The sequence below is a fragment of the Perna viridis genome, chromosome 13, assembly GCF_037379345.1.
Source record: "Perna viridis isolate PV_CMFRI_1.1 ecotype Kerala chromosome 13, ASM3737934v1, whole genome shotgun sequence".
NCBI classification, from domain to species: Eukaryota; Metazoa; Mollusca; class Bivalvia; order Mytilida; family Mytilidae; genus Perna; species Perna viridis.
In genome coordinates this window covers 36,270,275-36,290,173 of record NC_142457.1, presented here as the reverse complement: position 1 = coordinate 36,290,173, position 19,899 = coordinate 36,270,275, and the positions used below count along the sequence as shown (strand labels likewise).

Here is a 19,899-nt window from a genome sequence, read left to right as displayed (position 1 = left end):
AATAAAATATTCCCCCCCCCCGTCGACACAGCATTTAATAAATTCGAAGTTGGACCTCAATTTTCAAATATCATGCGTGTTTATAATACTATTTTACTGTTTTCTTTTCAGAAATTATAACAAACATTGAAATTGCAATTTATACTTTTGTGAAATACCCTCACAAACCGGTATTAAAAAGTCTCAAATATAGAATATGATTACGTACAAATATTAATTAAAAAAGTATAACTATAAAGAAAGTTAACGCCATAGCCATAAATTATCATAGCATGCAATGTTTTAGGTGGCAGTCAAAAGAAAACAAATCGGTCATTAGGTGATTCATGTATGTCAAACACCAACCTATCAACTTTTATTTCATTCGTAAGAAACAGTTACAGACCACATAACTATCCTTAGATTTTTATTTTCAATTTGAGATAAAATACATGAAATTAAAACTCTGCAAGAGTTATCGTTCTTTATATCCTTGAATGAAGTTAATATGAGTGTGAGACGAATGTATGATTTAAAAACAAAAAGGTTTAAATACAGAAAAAAAAAAAAACGTCATTGCAAATTTTGAAATAAAATTTTAAAAAATCCTCCTACCCATCTACTGGAAATATATATGTTGTCACTGATATAATAACTCCATCTCAAACATGATTGATTGATTGATTGTTGGAGTTTAACGCACGAGCAGCAATATTTCAGCCAAATTCAGGCGGTGAACAAAACATGGATGATAAAAAGAACATAAATGATGATGACGATGAAATGAAAAAAAAAAGATCGGGCAGTTTAGCCTTTCTGGCGGAGCGCAAAGGTTCCTACTCCTATCGAATACCATTTTAGGGTTCCTTAACGTGCAAGGAACGTGGCGTCTTTCCAAACACGGTGCACCATGGTTTGCAGTCAGGTTTTCCGTATTATAGCCTGAAAACCCCAGCATGTAACACGCAAGGGGTACCCCATTCCACCACCAGGAGCACATAACCCAGTTGCTCTGTGGGCAGAGCTCCCGAGACCCCGGCTAGGGTTCTGAGCACTATTTAGTCGCCTTGTACGACAAGCTTAGCGCTGCTGCAGGCCTATTCTTTTGACACCCGGACCTGCACGGGGCATTTCAAATTTGGACAAAGACCATCCTACGCACGTACAACTTTGAATGGTTGAAACGTACCATTTACACCGTTTACAATTAGCCATTTCCAATTGTCCTTACGCCCCCATCCCCATACAAATACCCCCCCCCCCCAATAAAATCCGATTTGAATTATTTGCATTATCAAATTTATTTTTTTCTATTTTTAAATTCCTCAACACTCAAATTGCTATTTGTAATTTTATTTGATACATATTTCATATCAATGAATACTTTCAAATCTAATTTCCCATCCATTCCATTCAAATACTCCATCCCCCTATACAACATACCCATCCCCCTTTTCGCTTTCTCGATTCACCCAAAAACCATAAAATGGAAAACTTTCTGTACCACATCAACATTTGAAATAACAGATCGATAGATTTCAATGTACGCATAAAATTAGCGTAACATACGTGTATTACGCTATTCAAAATTTTGATGGTGAAGAGTAATCAAAGGAACCACGGTTCTAGCGGTATTCAAAATAATGTAAACCAGGGACAAAGACCAGACATGGAAACATACTTTCACAACAAATAACATAAAGTAACCAAAATAACGCATACAAATTAACAAAAGCAAATGCGCAACTCGGACGCCACCAAAAACTGGGAGTTTGGACCAGGTGTATCGGCAGGGTAACCATCCTCTGCTTCTCTAGAAACACCCGCCATGTTGCTCATAAAAAGTCTTGTCCGGGGTAGACGAAAGAGGGAAGGAAAACTATGACACGTTGAACACATCTGTTTTAATGGCGCAGATTGATACACCGTAATGATCCACAAGTCCATGATGACGACCAGAAAACTTCTGTAGTGATGACTTCAATTTTGTAACAACAGAAATTTGTTCCAGAAATATACTTGTTAGAAATCTAGTTCAACACAAAAAGTCTGCGTTATTTACAAATATATATATATATATATATATATATATATATATATATATATATATATTTTATGATACCACAAAGAGGTTGAAGTATATAAATGCATCTCGCAGCTATGACGAGAATGATGGATATATTATTGTCTATAATATACATCTACCAAACCAATTCTCTTCCCAGCTTTCTAGGTGAGAGATAACTTATTAAATTAAAATATGTTCTCAAAATGTTCAGTAAGCTTGATTAAACACTACGAAAAAATAATTGTTTATTTTCGTCTTTATTTCTTTTCAGAGAGAGGTGTTTTTCTGAATACTTCAAATGATGGAGTGCTGTATTCTCCAGTCCAAAATTGGATCAATCGTTGATGCCGAAATTCTGTACACTTTGTACATTTACAAAATGGCTGACAGTAAGCTACATACCAATTTTGAAATCTTGCCGCTCGAGTATAAGCTTTTTTCCATTTATGATAGCTTCTATGAAATTTTTCAGTAATCAAAAATTCTGGAATCCTACATTCCTTGAACCTTTTTTTCACTAAATCTACATAACCATTTAAAATTAAAGTATGCATCGCCTTTAAGTATACCTTCTTTTCTGACGCTGGAATCATAGGTAAAATATTGTCCAGCAATGACTCGTCCAACATAAAATAGCATGAAATGTCCACTATTGCATAAAAGTCGTCTAACTTGCAACTTACATTATTCTTAATACAATCTAACATACATTGGAAGGAAAAGAGACTAAAACCATTTAAATATGCAATGCTTTCCTCCCGTCTACACAGCATATTAATAAACGCAGATTTGGACTTTAATTCTTCAAATATCTTGGAGTTGGATGATAATACAATTTTACGGTCTTCAGAGAATATAAAAAACATTGATATTGACATTTTAACCTTTGTTAAATAAACCAACTAAAACATATTAAAAACAGTAAACTTCAAAGTAAATGAACAGTAATGTCTCTAATAACAAACTATGAAGTAATGAAGTGCGTTAACACACAAAGCCTTCTTGATGTCTTATATAAAAATAACAGCTTTTATATCATAACTATGTTAAACCCACAATAAGATATAAGTTAATAAATGCATCCCGCTGCTACAAATAGGATGTCGAAGCATTTTCCTCACCAACATTCTAGGTAAGCGGTAACAAAATTTATTTTTGTATAATTTTCAATGATTTCTTAACGACATAATGAAACAAAAATATTCTTTTTACTTTGTTGATTATTATTGTTAGAAAAAATGTCTTTTGAATGCTTTATTTGGCAGAGTTCGAAATTAAACGGGTTATAAAACAAAACCAGACATACATCTCAACTGATCAATATCATAAAGTTATCGTTTATACCTTCAATGACAAAAGATCGAAATTCTCCATAAACGTTTTTCAACAAGACAGCAGAAAGATGGCACACGTGGTCGTTTAGTCCATTTTATTAAAATACTTCTGTGACTTTAAATCAGGAAGGACATTTTCTAGCTATTAAGAGGATGTCACACCTAAAATCCTTTGGTAATCACGCGTCCTAAAAATAAAATAAAATATAAGCAAACAATGTCACATTTATTCACAAATAATCTATTATGATATATATTCATATTTTTTTTATGAAGCCCATACCTTTCAAACCTGTAAACCTGTGCATTGGAGACAAAAGCAAAATATCCAAAATTACCTGTTTAAAGGTTTAGCTTATACCAGAAAAAAAATTGATTGATATTCACTTTGTTGAACTTTGATGAATACATAAATGTCAGGACATATAATGTGGAAATAGTCGAAAGAAAAGATAATTTTATAATTATTTTTCTTTGTGGATCTGAGTTATTACGTGTCGTAGAGACATTTATAATTTCCCTGTCAACCTGGTATGTGTGTGTAATGTAAAATTCGAATTATGATCTGACGATGCTTATGTACATTATTGATTATATAATAAGACGAAATGTTATATAGCTTTTGACAAGAACTTAAAAATAAAAGTTACAAGGTCGTACACTCAATGTATAGATAACAATATTGCCAAAGAAAGTGTTTTTATTTACCTACATATTTATGTGACCTTTAAATTATATTTTAGGGAGAATGATTGTTCTTTTCTACGTTGTATTGATTTTAAACAAAGAAAAACATAACTTGATAATGAACAGCTCTATAAGGGTATACAAGAACTTCTCTTTCAGTGAATATCAGAAAGCAACGGCATTATTTAAATACTCTCTCGTTTTTTTGTCAGAAACCTTTCCTAAAAATATATTAGAAACATAATTTAACAAGATATTTCTTATCAGGCCTTATATGAAACCATACGTATCCTACTTTTTAGGACAAAAATATTAGGTTCCTTTAGCCTCTATACATTTCTCCCATCTATTAAAAATTTTACTTCAATTTACCTGTTATTGAACATAATATAGCTGTTGCAGTTGTTCCATTTTCGATTCCCTTTTTTTTCAGTAAATGAACCAAGTAGACAGTATCATTTTCCTCGAATCTAAAAAAGAATATGTCTATGTAAAAAATAAAGATAAAAAGCTTCGTGGAGCACAGCATAGTACGACGCTGCACGTAATAATCTGCTAGTGTGGACACAATATTCGCAATTGACAAGCATGAGGGTTTACATTGCGTTTTGGACACTTCAACTTATTTTAGACACAATTCTGTACATAAAAGAGCTTCAATTCAAGTTGAAAGACGCTTTTAGGATGCACGTCAAATCGACTCGAAATCACCGGAAAATTTCAGAATTCTTATTCAAAAACACAGGGTAGTGATTGTTGTAGTAATATCTATATTTTTCTAAAATCATATTCTGACCAAAAATTTGTAATTTGGGCAACGGCCCCCAAAGTCAACTGCCTGTAAATTTTGGTCTGATTTTTTGTATTTTTTAATCAACTTTTTTTCAAATATAAAAACCAAATTATATCCAAATCTGAGGATTCTGAAGTTTTGTTGGGAGAATCAGTCATCATGGGAATAACGACTTTCAAATTGTCTTGGAATCCCAAAAGTTAGAATTGGCCGCGTTTTTTCAAAGAAACCAATATCGTCCAGTTGTAAATTAAGCTTGACAATTGGTTGCCATAGTAAGGACAACTTCACAATTTTTTTAAGTGTCAAAATCTAAACTCACTTTCTCATTTTAAACCTAAATACTAAAGTTCATTCTAAGAGGAGTATTTTGAAATTTTGGGGACTCTAATAGCAATACAGACGATCGTGTCGTTAAAAAGCAAACAATGGTTTATTGCCGTCCTGCATCCCTCTGAGCTCAGAAAAAATGGCAGATTTTCATGAGGTATAAAAATTTTAAGAATGATATTCAAAATAAGAAAAAATGTAAATTAAGATTTAGTAAAGTGTGTTAGTGACCATGATCTCGGTGATGAATTCAGCAACGATGTTAGAATTGCTATTCACAGAAAATTATTTCTTAATTGTACAATTAATGTTTTTGTGCGATGTATTTTGAAAAGGTCTTTATGTTGGTTCCATGTACAGGAGATTCATATATTATACTTGGCTTGATGGTGACGTTATAGTTAATTTGTAATTGGATTAATTAAATATTAAATATTAAGTGGCAACGGCATTATTTGAATATTCTTTATTTTTTTCAGAAATCTTTCCTAAATATATGCTAGAAACATAATTAAACAAGATATATTTATCAGATCTTATATGGAACAATATAAGTATCCTATTATTAAGTTTTAGGACAACAATAAAAGGTTCCATTAGCCTCTATACATTTCACCCAACTATTCAAAAATTTACTTCAATTTACCTGTTATTGAACATAGCTGTACCAGTTGCTTCAGGTTCTTCATTTTCAATTTTTTTAATAGTTGTTCCAAGTAGACAGTGTCATTTTCCTTGAACCTAAAAACAACAATTCTGTTTATGCAAGACAAATATAGATACAGAACTTCACCGAGCACAGCTCGGTACGACGCAGAACGTTATACTCGATTCACGTTGGGAAAGTGTGGACACAATATGATGCATATCTAATCAGTTTAACTTTAAATAGTAGGAAAATTCTGAATTCTAATTCAAAATCATAAGGCATATTCATATTTTTTCGAAAATCAAAGTTTAATTAGATATGAGTTATTTAGGCAATGGCCATAGAAATCAACTTTTTGAAATTAAATTATTTTTAAAATATTTACTTATATGGAATTTGATTTTTAAAAACCGGCATTGATTTTCATGAGAAGTAAAAGTTTTACAAATGATTATCAAACTAAGACCAATATATAAATTAAGAGGGACGTTAATTGTTGAAAAGGTCTTTATATTTGGTTTACAATTGCAAAATACATGTGATTCATTTAATTGAATAAAGGTAATAATAATTTGACTAAAATATCATTCATATATTGTGTTCTAATCAATTAGTTATGTAATCGACGTCAATACTTATTGAAAGTTCATTCGATCGAAAATAATGTGGTTTTGTAAGTCATACATCCTTTGATTTTATTAACACATACGAAAACAATTCGAGTTATTCTATTGCAGATAGTCATTATATTTTTAACGACCATGCAGTTGTGACATATTTCAATCTGAAATGCGTAAATGTTCACCTTAAAGAGTAGCATTAAAGTATGAAATTTTTCGCTAGATATAGAAGACATTTTACTTATATAATTTTGTAGTAAAATATCAATAATAAATTTCATCACAATGAAAGTTGGTGAAAAAATATGAATTATTGAACTTACCTTGCATAAGAATTTGTGAACAATGACCATCTAGTTCAATAAATTTTAACAAAAACTTGTTTAAAACATTTCACCTCTATTCACAAGGCGGGAAATATAACTGTGCAGACTGCAATCTTGTATATTTATATGTATGAGATTTTTTGCATGTGGTGACATACCACTTACTTCATAGGTCTAAATGGTTACGCCTACCACTTTGAAATATTGCTGTTCTTCATGGTTGTAGTATGTTTATTTACATGAGTCAGATAGATAAACGATATGATTGGCTGGGCGCTTAACAATCTAATCCCCGCCTTGTTTGCACGCTTGTTCAAAATATACGGAAATTTTACGAAATAAGGACCACATTCTTGGGTATTGTATCCATGAATCAAATTATTTTTTATCAATTAACGTGGATGTTTGAGTCACAATCATAAAGTTATAGATTGAAAGCGAAAAGTTCGAATTATTTCACTCTGATCCTGTAGCTAAAAACCGAAACTTCGATTAACCCAACCATATAGGAGATTTTGTTTCTTTGACGCATAAAAATAAAAAGAATATGATTTTTTATTCAAATCCTTATGTTGTTCCTTACATCAATTATATGGTTAAATTGTAATACACTTCATATTTTAATTCGTTTTTCCTGTTCATTATTATACATTTCTGACGCCTCATTTTGTTTGGTTTTGATCCATTACTTTTTTTTCATTGAAACGCCCAATCCCTACAATTACTACATTATGTCTCCGCGACTTGTACAAGAAAAGCATACTTTATCTACTTTTAACGCAGAGCGATTTGTCTACTCCGGACTTGACTTTTTATGAGCAAGTCGGCGGGTGTTTCTGGAAAAGCAGAAAAAGCTTATCTTACCGGTGCACCTGGTCCATGCTCTTAGTTTTTAGTGGAGTCCGAATTGCTCATTTGCTTTTGTTACTTTAGTTTAAACATATTTATTCAGGTGTATAAGCACAAGCAAATACAGTAAACACATTTATATACAAACTTATGGTAGGAATCGGAAAGAAGCTAGGTAGCTTATACAAAGTTCCGTGTCCATAAGAGTTAACTTGCAAGACTATTCTCATAAATAAGATGCATGTGGAATGATTTTCTTAATTGACTAGTAAATAAGACAAATGAATAGAAAAACAAGAAATGGAATTACAAAATTAGTGAAGAGATGCACTATATGGAAGTCAAAATTTTATAAACCTTTCACTTTTGATAATAAACTTCTGAACTGTATGAAAAAACTTCTACATTTTGTTCAGCATTAAGAATATTTAAGCCATACAAAAATAAATTTACAGTAATAGGAACATCAAGTGCCATAGAAAATATGATTTCATTTCGTAATAAAGTATATTTGGGACAAAAGAAGAGCAAAAAATGGAAAGTTGATTCGTCATGACCACAGGTGCTATTGTGGAATTAACAAGGTTACGACTGAACGGATGTTCGTTGAGTGAAGCACTGTTCATTCGCAGTCTGGCATGTAATATCTGCCCTAGTCGTGTACCAATAAAGTAAAGATTGAGACATTTTGTCAAATGTTCCTGAATCTTATTTCTAGAAATGTTTTGACTTTGTATGTATGATTTTATTTACTTTATGTTCTTTGTTGTGTATGTCTGTTTTCCATGTCTGGCCTTTGTCCTTGGATTACATTCTTTTGATTACCGCTATAACCTTGGTTCCCTTGATTACTCTTCAAAAACAATATTTGAAAATTAAAGGTATATATATATATATATGTAATAAAACACAAGTTTTGGGATATCCCGAGAACAAGGAGACATCTACAAATTCCTCCAAAGTTATTGAAACATGTTTTTCTTTCGTAAAACATGTATTTTAATTTAACTTGTTGCGATAAACTACTTATCAAAATGCAACGAACAATATAACAGTGTGACTGATCGCTTGACATTTTTCTATTTCGTCTATTTATAGTTGCTGCTGAAATCAGATTTTTTACGAGGGCATACTGTAGTGAAAATACAAAGTTTGTACGAATGGCCATGTTGTCAATACAGTCCGTCTAAAGTCTAAATTTTGATGACAATGTATGATTCAGGGAAAACTGCAATCTGTTTCAAGTAGTATGGCTCAACTATGAGTACAGTCTGTTTTAACCCGAACATTTGATGGGCATGTTTGTTTTTAGGTAAAAAGTACTATTTCACGTAGTATTACCATGTTAAGAGTAGGGTTTGAATCAGTTGTAATGAACATGTATGATTTGGGAATGAAAGTAATATTCAAGACATATAGCGATATTGATAAAATAGTCCGCATCAGATGTGTTCAGTATGAAAGTTTCGAAGTACAGGTATATTAAGAACTATTTTCAATAGAAACATGATATTTCATATACTATGATCATGAAAAGAGTACAGTATGCTTACGATAAGATGAAGATAAATGATTTTGGGCAGGGGAGTGGACTGCAATTTCAAGTAGCATGGCCATGTGAATGGTACAGTCCGCATTAGATGTGATGAGCATGCCTATTTTAGAAAGGAATGCTCCATGTGAAGTAGTTTGGTTATATTAAGAATACATTCCGCAGCAAATTTGATAAGCATGAATAATTTGTGGGTAGTAGAGTGCTATTTCAAGTAGTATGGCCGTGTGAAGAGTACCGATATCATACGATATGATGACCATACATGTTTTGGGAAGGAATATGCTATTTGAAGTAGTATGGCCATATTAACAGTAAAGTCCGCTTCAAATGTAATAAGCATAAATAACTGGTGGGTAGGAGAATGTTTTTAACTAGTATGGTCATTTGAAGAGTACCGTCAGTATACGATGTGGTGACCATGTACTTCTTTGGGAAGTAATGTGCTATTTTATGTAACATGGCCATATAAAAAGTAAAGTCCGCATTGAGCGCCTTCTTTTGCTAGCTTATCTGCTTTTTCATTTCCGATGATTCCACAATGTGAAGATATTTACTGTATGGCAGTTTTAAGGTTCACTGGCGATAGCCTCGGGTAGATGAGGCTCGTAAACTTTGGGGGTTAACCCATCTAAGAGAAGGATAACACTGATCTAAAAACACCGCTGCCTTGCGGCTACACCCTTCGACAGGGTAAGGCTTAAGAAGACAACCTCGAGGAAAATCCAGAACCAGGAATCTGTAACTTTCTTCCTGTACTTCCAGGATCAGAAGTTTTGTTCAGAACCTAAGGGTGAGGAAACCTCGACAGAAAACGTAGAGTGCTGAAAATGAAGGTGTTGGGCGATACAGCGCCCACGAACAGACCACAACACCACACACAAACAGCCAAAATGACACTTGAAACCATAAAATGTGATGACCATGTATTTTTGGTAGGTATGTGCTATTCGAAGTAGTATGGCAATTTTAAGAGTGCCGTCCCAATATGTTGTGATGGGCGTGTTTGTCTTTAGTTTAAAAGTACTAATTTAAGTAGCATGGCTATGTTAAGAATATGTTATGAATCAGATCAGTATGTATGCTATGGGTAGAAAAGTACTACTTGCAGGCGCCACTAAATGCTGAACTACCTCCGAGTTCTGTTTAGTTTTTTTAACCATCATACACTATTTAGTGTACAGAAGTTTTATGGTCGTCATCATGAACTCGTGGATCGCTACGGTGTACCCATCTGCGCCAAGAAAACTTATTTCTTCAATGTGTCATAGTTTTTCTTTTCCCTTTCGTCTACACCATCACGACTTTTTATGAACAACTCCGCGGGTTTTTCTAGAAAAGCAGAGGACACTCGACCTATTGGTCCATGCTCCCAGTTTTTAGTGGAGTTTCTCATTTGCTTTTGTAAATTTGTATATATGATTTTACTTACTTTATGTTCTTTGTTGTGTGTGTCTGTTTCCATGTCTGGTCTTTGCCTCCGGATTGCCTTCCTTTGATTACCGCTATAACCTTGGTTCACTTGATTATTATGTACAATGCTGCCATTGTCATCGTTGTCCGTAAACATTCCGTCTCTGGTCCAGCACTTAAATTTGAATGTATGTATCTCTTATGTATTGAAATGTTTGAAAAAAATGTATTTTCCTATTTCACCTCATGAAAGGGACTTTCATATTTGACTTTTCCTTTTGAGTATTTGTTTAAACTTAATCAGTTTGGTAATTGTGTTTTTACAGTTCATTCGATAATCAAATATGTTTTGTTTTCAAAATCTTGAGAGTAAATGAGTTTTCATCAATATATTGTTTAACACTTGCATATATTAATTAAATATCTATTCAAGTTAAACAAATCCTGCGTTATACAAGTCTAACATGCTGAAAGGAATAAAAAATAAAAAAAATATTTTCAGTACTGCTTTTATTATAAGCGCTCATTATTTACGATGAATCACAGAATAAGTTTTGAAGAATACATACACATATTCCTAAGACACAGTTGTAGAATAAAGAATTACATAAAAAATCAACGCTACTCTCAGGAAATTAGAGCTTTTCATAGAATTTTGACGGGGAATCGAATGTTATTATTGTAAATTAATTGATAATATACGTTTAATTTTCTCCTGGCATAATTGTAAGCAATCACAATCTATACCCTCTACGTCACGTAAAGTCTTCAACAATTCGTCAACGGAATAAAATTTTGTCTTAAGCCCATTAATTGCTTCTGCAACACTTGCTGCGGCTATCACTGATGGTTTGTGCATAATAAATCCCATTTCAGTTGCACATAAGTAAATGAATGTTTGAGCATGTCTATACACTTGAACTCGCAAATTATCTGCAATGGTCATTAAGTTCAAAAAATGACCAAGAAAATCAGTAGGTGTAACGGACAATAATCCCCAGTTCAGTGTTCTCAAAACTGATGATTCCATTGCATGCATGTCTTTCAGGGTGAAATAATTTCCTGCACATGAAATAAGTTTTTGTGGTTTTATTGGATCTGTTTTCCCTAGTTTTGATGCAATAAGTAATCCAACAGCCCCCAAAAGTTGCAGTTGTGTCCGATCAATATCTATCAATGACATGTACCTATCAATATAATTCACTGCTAGAAGTGCTACATTATCTGTTGATCCTTCTTCTTCACATACTTCAATCATCCATTCAATTGTCAATTTTCGCATGTACGGTTTAATGTCTGTTTGAATAATTTGAAAATAGTTTTCTTTTGGACGGTACTTGCCCTCTGTGGCAAACAAAGTTGTCAACACTTCTTCCGACAGATGCGAGTTCACGTTGGCATTGTACTGAACAGTTTGAAATTCAAAGGATTTAAAGTTAGTGCATACAGGGCTATCTAATTCAAATTCATAACATTTTAAATCCATTTTCTACGTTATTGTTTGTAAAAATAAAATCAATAAAGTCTCGTCAGCTCACGAGGTGTGTCATTTGCAAAACCAGATAATCCAGCCCATATTTAAAGTCTATTTCCAACATTTAGAATTATTATTGTGAACAATCAACAAATCAAGAGTGCAAAAATGCACTCGTAAATATCGGATATTTCCTTGCTTTTATTATGATTATATCAAAACTTTCCCATCATTCTAGGTAAAGGTGAATCAAAATTAATTGTCCATCATACGTACAGTATAAAATGATTTAACAAATAACATTTAATTGGTCAAAAACCCACTTAAAAGCGCTTTAAGAGAAATCGTTCGACGTTCTTAAGGCAGCAAGCAATATAATCAGGACGCTCTTAATTATGCAGATATGATTAGCGTTATAGCTATTATCATTAGAACTAATCATAATTTGATCTTCAAACGCCTGCACTAAGTTCAGCGCCCTAGACCACTAGATTAGTGCAGGCGTGTTGCAATAGATGTCACAGCGGTACGAGTTCGAGTCCCGCGGAGGAAACGACCAAAAATTTGCATCCCAAATTTGACAGTTCTAACATATTTGGGAATTTTTCAGACCCTTCTGTACGTTTACATTATCTTCCCTGTATCAATTTGATCGAGCAGGGTAGCACATAGAGTCGTCATATTCTGAGACGTTGTATATATGTATATAATTTTTTTTAAACAAAACATAATCGTTTCAAATATTGATGAACGTTTGAAAAAATAACTTTAGTTGGTAATTTGTAGAAAACGTTATGTAAAGTCATGCCGAGATAAAATAGCTTATAAATTTGATTTACTTACAATACGATAGGTATTTGTAACAAATTCGATCTCATGTATGATTGAGTGGGAAGGTGCTTTTTCACGCAAGTTCTTGAAATAACACTTTATTAACCTAACCATACAAGTTCAGCACATATGGTGTGGAGTGTATCCGTAACATGACCACACTACTTTAAATTGCAGTGTCTTACACAAATTCATGCATGTTCATCACATCTGATTCGAACCCTATACTTAACATGACCAAACCTTTCTATATGAGATGCCATGCATACTCTTAATTTGGACAAAATACTTTTATCACTTTCCTACCCAAAATCAGTCATGCTCATGGTTATTGATGCGTATTGTACCCCTAAAGTAGCAATACATGTACTGCAAGTCCAAGTATAGCAGCACTGTGTGCAATACCCTTTTCATACCAAAGTTCTTCATATCTACCGATCATGTATGGTTTTTGTAAGAAATTGCTATTTCATGTTTTATAGCATTTTTAAATTACAGTCCGCATCATATATAATTTGGGAAAGAAAATGTGGCCATACTTTGTGTATAGCTTGCATCAATTGTGATCGAAATAGTCATTGGATAGGAAAGTGCTTTCAAGTAGACTGACCAGATTATGAGTATGATACGACAATGTTGGTTTTAGGTAGGAAAATTATAATTTACATGGTATGGCTATGTTAAGAGGAGGGTGTGAATTAGATTTGATTACCATGGATGATCTGGGTAAGGGAGTGCTATTTAAAATCGTTAAGCGGTATTAATATTATAGTCCGCATCACATTAGATGTTCATGTGTGTTGTGGGAAGGAAAGTGCTACTTCAGGTTGTATAGATATTTTAGGAATTTGGTTTCAATCAGACGTGATGGGCATGTTTTTATGTTTTTGTTTTTGTTTTTTTTTTGCGGGGGGGGGGGCAGGAAAGTGCTAATTCATGACATATGGTCATGTTAAAAATCAACATTAGATGATGAGCGTGTAGCAAATAGGTAAGAAAGTGCTTTTTACGCGGCCATGTTAGTGATACAGTTTGCATTAGATGTGATGGGCATTTAGGTTTTGGGTAGAAAGGTGTTATTTCACTGTGTATTTCAGGTATCATGGCAATGGTTTCAGTACAGTTTGCGTCAGATGTGATGAGCATTTTTGTTCCGGGTGGGAAAATGCTATTGCAAGTAGCATAGCATATTACAGTGTATATCAGATGCGATGAGCATGTATGTTTTAGGTTGAAAATTGATATTTTACATATTTGGTCATATTTCGATTAAAGTTCGAATCAGAAACGATGAGCTTGTATAATGACAGAGTTGATAAGGTAGGAAAATGCATTTGTGCGATAGATTAGACTGGGATTCTAGTATTTTATAGATTTTATGATGCTGATAATTTTTTGCTGTAGAACATCAAAATCTCGGTATAATTTCTTACAATATCTGTAAAAAAAAAATGCAGAGCCCTGCTTGATATAATTACAAAGTACTCTTAACTGTCGGGAAAATTATGTCCACATCATTCAAACTCGATACATTTTTGAATTTGAGTCAGGTCAGTTAGTTATTGGTTTCTGATCACTAAAAGGCTGAAGGCAAGCCTCGAAAATTGATCTCCAACGTTTGAGGGTATGGCACCTAGTGGTAACATTTCAAAGCAATTAATTCTTTCTTACTCCAGTTACATGTGCTTTGTGTTCCTGGCCCCTTTATGGCCTTTTATCGTATTTATATAGTAACAACAAATGGAATTTGATGAGTCTATATGTTTTGGGTAGGAAAGCGCTAGTTCATATAGTACCGATATATTAAGAGCACAATACAAAACAGATGTGATGAACATGTATAATACTGCTATGCTATGAAAGTACTATTTTACGTTGTCACTCAATATTAAGAGAACATTAGGTGTGGTATTTGTTAAAAACGTACTATCTGTAGTTACATGTCCATATCAGCAGTAGGGTTTGAAGAAAATGATATGACTATGAATATTTCGGGGTAGGAAAATGCTATTTCAAGTAATTTATGAATATTGAAAGAACAGTCGGCAGCTAATGCGATGATCACATATGTTTTGGTAGTTAAGTGCTATTCCAAGTGATATGGCCATATTAAGGGTACAGTCCACATCAGATGTGATGTTTTGGATAGGGTATTTTTGGATGTTTGTGATGGGCATGTACAATTTTGTGAGAAAAGTGCTTTTTCAAGTGGTATGGTTATACTGATAGTATAGTTTGGATAACATATGATTGGCATGTATTATTTTGGCCTTGTTAAGACTACGGTAGATATGTGATGAATGTATGTCTGTATGTTTTGGGTAGGAAAGCGTTAATTCATATAGTACCGTTATATTAAGAGCACAATACGAAGCAGTTGTGATGAACAGGTATAATATTGGTATGAAAGTGCTATTTTACGTTATCACTCAATGTTAAGAGTACATTAGTTATGGTTGGCTATATTAAGAGCACAGTACAAATCAGTTGTGATGAACATGTATTAAGTTGGTACGAACGTACTCTTTGTAGTTATATGTCCATATCAGCAGTAGGGTTTGAAGAAAATGTAATGACTATGAATATTTTGGAAATAGGGATTTGCTATTTCAAGTAGTTTAGGAATATTAAAAGAACAGTCGGCAGCTAATATGATGACCACATATGTGTTTGGTAATTAAGTGTTATTCCAAGTGGTATGGCCATATTAAGGGTGCAGTCCACATCAGATGTGATGTTTTCGGTTGGAATAAGGTCGAAATAGATGTGAATAGCATGTACAATTTCGGTACAAAGGTATCAAATATAAAGATCATCTATAGATGTTTTGGTGGGAAAGTGCTGTATCATGACGTTTTGTGATATTAAGAGTGCTGCTGGCGTCTAATATAATGGTCATGTACAATTTTGTGCTTTTTTTCAAGTGGTATTGCTCTATTTATAGAAGGGTTTGAACAACATGAGATTGGTATGCATGATTTTGGTTAGGAATTCCCCTTTCAAGTAGTATGGCAATAGTTATAGTACGAGCAAACATGTTTTGGTGGGAAAGTGCTGCTGGCGTCTGATATGATGGGAATGTATAATTTTGTGAGGAAAATGCTTTTTTCAAGTAGTATGGCCATGTTCAGAGTACAGTTCATTTTAGGTGTGAATAGTATATATGTTTTGATTTGATAAGTGATACTGAAATAAATATGGCCATGTGAAGAGTACATTCCCTATCATATATTATTTTTTTTGTGGAAATTACTAGTCTCAGTAGTAAGCCAATTTATAACAACACTCCGTATTAGATATGATGGCATTGAACGTGCTAATTCAAGTAGTATGGTAATGTGAGAATTAATGAACGTATCAGGTGTAATGAGCATGTATGTTTTAAGTAGTGAAGGGTTAATTGACGCAGTATGGATTTGTTAAAAACACAAATCGGCATCATATGTTATCGGCGTATTTGATTTTCGTAGGAAAGTGCTTTTTCAAGTGGTATGGTTGTATTAATAGTAGTTATAGCGGTAATTAACAGAATGTAATCCAGGGACAAAGACCAGACATGGGAAACAGACATGCACAAAAAAGAACAAAGAGTAACTAAAATCATATCTAAAAAGTAACAAAAGGAAATGAGTAACCCGGACTGTACTAAAAACTGGGAACATGGACCAGGTGCACCGGTAAGGTAAGCGTCTTATAGTTAAGTGCTATTCAAAGTGGTATGACCATATTAACGGTACAGTCCACATCAGATGTAATGCTTTCGGTGGGAAAGTGCGATTTCGCATAGTATGCCAATGTTATCAATAAGGTTCGAAATATATGTGACTAGCATGTATGATTTCGATACAAATGTATCCAATGTAATGAGCATATATGTTTTGGTGGGATAGTGCTCTTTTATGTAGTTTTGCTATATTAAGGGAGCTGCTGGCGTTCGATGTAGTGGGCATGTACAATTTTGTGAGGAGAGTGATTTTTCAAGTGGTATTGCTATAGTAATAGTAGGGTTTGAACAACATATGATGGGTATGGATGATTTTGGTTAGGAATTGCTCTTTCAAGGAGTATAGTTATAGAAGAATCCGCCTTAAATAAGATGAACATGTATATTTTTATTATGAAAATGCTATTATAGGTAGTATGGCTTTGTTAAGAGTACGGTAGAAATGTGATGTGATGATCCTGTTTGTTTTCGGTAAGAAAGCGCTAGTTTATATAGTAGTGATATATTAAGGGCACAATACGAAACAGATGTGATTAACAAGTATCTTTTTGGTATGAAAGTGCTATTTTACGTTGTCACTCAATTTTAGGAGTACATTAGATTTGGTTGGCTAAATTAAGAGCATAGTACAAATCAGATGTGAAGAACATGTAGAAATATAGTAGGAACGTGCTATTTTCAGTTATATGTCCATATCAGCAGTAGGGTTTGAATACATTTGAAATGACTATGAATATTGTGGGGTAGGAAAGTGCTATTTCAAGTAATTTGGCAATGTTAAGAGAGCAGTCGGCAACTGAAACGAAAATCACAACTGTGTTTGATAGTGAAGTGCTATTTCAAGTGGTATGGCCTCATTTAGGGTACAGTCCATATCAGATGTGATGTTTTCAGTGGGAAAGTGCTATTTCACATAGTATGACAATGTCATCAATAGAGTTCGAAATAGATATGATGAGCATGTATGATTTAGGTACAAAAGTATCAAATATAATGAGCATATATATATTTATTTGGGAAAGTGCTGTTTCAAGTAGTTTTGCTATATATTAGGAGTGCTGCTGGCGTCTGATGTGATGGGCATGTACAATATTGTGATGAAAATGCTGTGTCAAGTAGTATGGCTATGTTCAGAGTACAGTCTATTTCAGATGTGAAGAGGGTATATGTTTTGATTTGGAAAGTGATACGGCAAGTAGTATGGCCATATGAAGAGTGCAATTTACATCAGATAGTTTGGTATTAGATGAAGTCTAAGTCTCAGTAGTAAGCCAATATCTGACAACACTCCGTATCATATGTGAAGACTTCGTACTTGCCATTTCAAGTTGTATGTTATGTTAAGAGTATGGTACAATCAGATGTAATGAGCATGTTTGATTTTGGTAGGAAAGTGCTTTTTCAAGTGGAATGGCAATATTAATAGTAGGGTTTGAATAACATATGATGGGTATGTATGTTTTTGGTTAGGAATTGCACTTTGAAGTAGTATGGCAGTATCTATTGTACAGTCCACGTCAAATAAGATAAACATGTACATTTTGAGTAGGAAAATGTTATGATATGTATTATGGCTATGCTAAAAATACGGTACAAATACGATGTGATGAGTGTAAATGTGTTGGGTAGGACATTGCTAGTTTATGATGTACCGATATATTATGAGCACATATCAAAAAGGTCGAATGAACAAGTATACTTTTCATATGAAAACCCGTTCTTACGTTGTCACTCAATGTTAAGAATACATTAGGTATGGTTGGCTATATGAAGAGGACGATACATATCAGATATAAGAACATGTATGAATATGTATGAATTTAGTAGGAACGTACTCTTTTTCGTTACATGCCCAAGTCAGCAGTAGGAGTCGGAGAAAATGTAATGACTTTGAATATTTTGGGGTAGGAAAGTGCTATTTCAAGTTCTTTGGCTATATTGAGAGAGAAGTCGGCAACTGATGCGAGAATCACATATGTGTTTGGTAGTTAAGTGCTATCTTAAGTGATTTGGCCATATGATGTGTAGTGTCCACATCAGATGTGATGTTTTCGGTGGGAAAGTGCTATTTCACATAGTATGACAATGTTATCAATAATGTTCGAAATAGATGTGATGAGCATGTATGATTTAGGTACAAATGTATCAAATATAATGAGCATATATATTTATGTTAGAAAGTGCTGTTTGAAGTCGTTTGGCTATATATATTAGCAGTGCTGCTGGCGTCTTTTGTCATGAGCATGTACAATTTTGTGATGAAAATGCTGTTTCAAGTAGTATGGCTATGTTCAGAGTACAGTCTATTTCATATGTGAAGAGGGTATATGTTTGATTTGGAAAGTGATACTGCAAGTAGTATGGCCATATGAAGAGTACAATTCACATCAAATAGTTTCGTTTTAGTTAAAATTACAAGTGTCAATAGTAAGCCAATTGATGACAACACTACGTATTATATGTGATGACTTCGTACTTGCCATTTCAAGTAGTATGGTCATGTTAAGAGTACGGTACAATCAGATGTAATGAGCATGTTTGATTTTGGTAGGAAAGTGCTTTTTTAAGTGGTATGGCTATATTAATAGTAGAGTTTGAATAACATATGATGGGTATGTATGATTTTGGTTAGGAATTGCACATTGAAGAAGTATGGTAAGAGTTATAGTACAGTCCGCGTCAAATAAGATGAACATGTATATTTTGAGTAGGAAAATGCTATGATAGGTATTATGGCTATGCTAAAAATACGGTACGAATGTGATGTGATGAGTGTATATGTCTTGGGTAGGAAAGCGCTAGTTCATATAGTACCAATTTATTTTGGGCACATACGAAAAAGATGGAATCAACAAGTATACTTTTTGTATGAAAACCCGTTCTTACGTTGTCACTCAAGGTTTAGAGTACATTAGGTATGGTTTCCTATATCATGAAGACAATACAAATCAGATATAAGAACATGTATGAATATGTATGAATTTAGTAGGAAAGTACTCTTTTTCGCTACATGCCAAAGTCAGCAGTAGGAGTCGGAGAAAATGTAATGACTTTGAATATTTTGGGGTAGGAAAGTGCTATTTCAAGTTCTTTGGCTATATTGAGAGAGAGGTCGGCAACTAATGCGAGAATCACATATGTGTTTGGTAGTTAAGTGCTATCTTAAGTGATTTGGCCATATGATGTGTACTGTCCACATCAGAAGTGATATTTTCGGTGGGAAAGTGCTATTTCACATAGTATGACAATGTTATCAATAATGTTGGAAAT

The 19,899-nt window shown here is 33.5% G+C and overlaps 1 long non-coding RNA gene across 2 annotated transcripts in view; it reads right to left on the bottom strand.

Annotated features, from left to right (window-relative positions):
- Nucleotides 1–2,090: 2,090 nt before the first annotated feature.
- LOC148600648 (uncharacterized) overlaps nt 2,091–19,899 on the bottom strand; it is a 48,470-nt gene continuing 30,661 nt past the window's right edge. For both annotated transcript variants that reach the window (XR_015918082.1, XR_015918081.1), the window contains exons 8-10: nt 5,838–5,932; nt 4,441–4,538; nt 2,091–3,569 (exon numbers count right to left, since the gene is read on the bottom strand). This is a non-coding gene — a long non-coding RNA (uncharacterized LOC148600648). The remainder of the gene's footprint in view (nt 3,570–4,440; nt 4,539–5,837; nt 5,933–19,899) is intronic.